The sequence below is a fragment of the Meles meles genome, unplaced genomic scaffold (genome assembly GCF_922984935.1).
Source record: "Meles meles unplaced genomic scaffold, mMelMel3.1 paternal haplotype, whole genome shotgun sequence".
NCBI lineage: Eukaryota > Metazoa > Chordata > Mammalia > Carnivora > Mustelidae > Meles > Meles meles.
In genome coordinates, this window is record NW_025721524.1 from 15,001 (window position 1) to 17,500 (window position 2,500).

Consider the following 2,500-nt stretch of genomic DNA (forward strand, 5'->3'; position numbering starts at 1 on the left):
GAGGGCGGGGGTTGGAGGGAGCACGCGGGCACGAAGCCGGGGCGGCGGGCGGGCGGGCGGGCGGGGGGGCGGCGGGGCGCAGCGGTCGCCCCCGACCGCCGGCCCTCGCATCCCCACACGCACCCCCCCACCGCCACCGCCCACGGGCACCGCCGCCCGGGCTCCTCTCCTCTCCTCCTCCCTTCACCGAAGCCCCCGCGCGCAACCGCCGCACGGCCGCGGGGCCGGGCGACGGACGGCGCGGCGCGCCCGTCCTCCCTGGACGACGACACGACACGACACACCCCGTCGACACCCCCCCAACCCCGACCCACCGCGGGCTCGGGGCACCCGGCGCGGCGCGGCCGCAACCCGGGGGAAGGCGCGCAGCGGCGGGCGGCGCCGCAGCGTCCCGCGGGCCGCCGCCGGGGCACGCGGCCCCGGGGCGCGGCCCCGCGCGCGCGCGACTCGGGCCTCGGCGCGAGCCGCCCGGACAGGGCGAAGGCCGGGGTCGCCGGCGGGGAGGGAGGGGCGGGCGCGGACCCCGGACGCCAGGCGGCGGCGGCGGCCCACGGAGGGGGGGCCCCCGGCCGGGACGACCGGGGCTCGCCGCCGGGGGCACGGCGGCGAGACCGACGGCGTTCCGGGTCCGGGCTCTCCCCCACGACGGACCGCCACCGGCGAGCGGCACGGGACCGCGACGCCCCCCAACGCACAACCCGGGCGACCCCAAGACCGCGTGCGGCGCGAGGGATCTCCCCCCAGAGGAACCGCGGCGGCGGCCGCGGCCCTCAGCGCGAGCTCTCTCCTCTCTCCCTTTCTCGCGGGCGGGGCCGCCCCCCCCTGCCCCGGCGCCGGCACCGGCCCCCCCACCCCCACACACGCTCGCACGCCTCCACCCCCTCCCACGTCCCACACGCGCTGCACCGCCGGGCGGACCCGGCGGGGCGAGGCGAGGCGAGGCGTGGGCGGGTGGAGGGGCGGGGTGCGCGGGCGGTGGGGACCAGGGGCGCACGGGGCGGAGGAGGCCACCGTGTCTGCACTTAGGGGGACGGAGGGCACCGGCAGACCCAGGCCCTGCGAGGCAAACCCCCAGCCGCGCCACCCCCCCGGGGCGACAGACCCCTGGGGGAAGCGATTGATCGTGAAGCGACGCTCAGACAGGCGTAGCCCCGGGAGGAACCCGGGGCCGCAAGTGCGTTCGAAGTGTCGATGATCAATGTGTCCTGCAATTCACATTAATTCTCGCAGCTAGCTGCGTTCTTCATCGACGCACGAGCCGAGTGATCCACCGCTAAGAGTCGTACGAGTTTTGATCGTTCAGGGGGCCGACCCCCGGAGGGGCGGCCCCCCCTGGCACAGCACATTCCCCCGAAGGGGTGCCTCCGGCCGGCCAGTCGAGACACAAGCGAGACCAGACTCCGAGAAGGTCGGAAAGGTTGGACCACGGGGCATCCGGCCACCGCCCACCACGCGAGGAGCGGAGCTCGGACAACCCCACAGGCGCCCAGGGGGTTCCCACCTGCCCCCCCCACACACACACACCGAGGGACGCGGGGCACACGCACACGCACGGCCGGGCGGGGCCGCCGGGCAGCCCCCTCCCGACGGCCGCGCGAAGACCGTGGCGCGGCATGGCAACCCCGGCCCCGGGGGGGTGGGGTGGGGTGGGCGGCGGAGTCTGGGGGAGAAGGGAACCCCTCCTCCCCACGGGCCCGACCGCCCCGACCCGAGGCGGACGGGCGACCCCCAAAGGGTCTTTAAACCTCCGCGCCGGGACGCGCTAGGTACCTGGACAGGGGGTGGGGGACAGGCGAGGCGGGGGGGGGGGGGGCGGGACACGAGGCCGCAGGCCACCCCGCCTCGACGCCGATCCCGTCCGCGGCCAACCCCGCGGGGCACGGAAACCCCTGGCGCTGCCGGCCCGTGACGGAGGAGGCCCCCACGCCCCGCCGGGCGCCGCCACCGGCCCCGGCCTACACCGGCACCCGGCACCGCCTTCTCCCCCATTCCTTAACCCCCCCCCCGCCAGCGCCGCCGGGGCGGACCGGACCCCTCTTCCTTGCCCGAGCACCCCGAAGCTCTCTTCGGCCCACACCCGCGTCCCTCCCCGCACCCGCGAACCCAGGCCCCCTTCGCCGCCGAGGGCGAGGGGCTGCAGCGGGAAGCGGGGCACAGGCAGGCAGGGCGCGTGAGGCACGGGGGAAGAGAGCAGCAGGGGCGGGGAAGGCGAGGAGCCGAACCCGGGCCCGGGGCCTGGGCGTGGGGGCCGGAGGGGGAGAGACGCGGAGCCGGGGAAGGGCAGGCTCGGAGCGGACGACGTCCGACGGACCGAGAAGACGCGAACCGTCCAGGGCGGCCGGCGGGAGGCGGCCGGTGGGCGGGCGCCCCGCGCGAGCCGAGGCTCTGAGGCCCCCGGGGGTGGGGGGCCGGACCCGAACCACCCCCGGAAGGCGCCACGGGGGCCCGCCGCCGCGCCGCGCGTCCCGAGACGCGCCAAGGGCACCGTGCGGGCGCGGCG

General features: G+C 78.6%; 1 non-coding gene across 1 annotated transcript; it reads right to left on the bottom strand.

The window, feature by feature from the left end:
- Positions 1-1,129: 1,129 nt before the first annotated feature.
- Positions 1,130-1,282, bottom strand: LOC123936461. Its single transcript, XR_006817311.1, has one exon. It is a non-coding gene; the product is annotated as a 5.8S ribosomal RNA (ribosomal RNA).
- Positions 1,283-2,500: the final 1,218 nt, after the last annotated feature.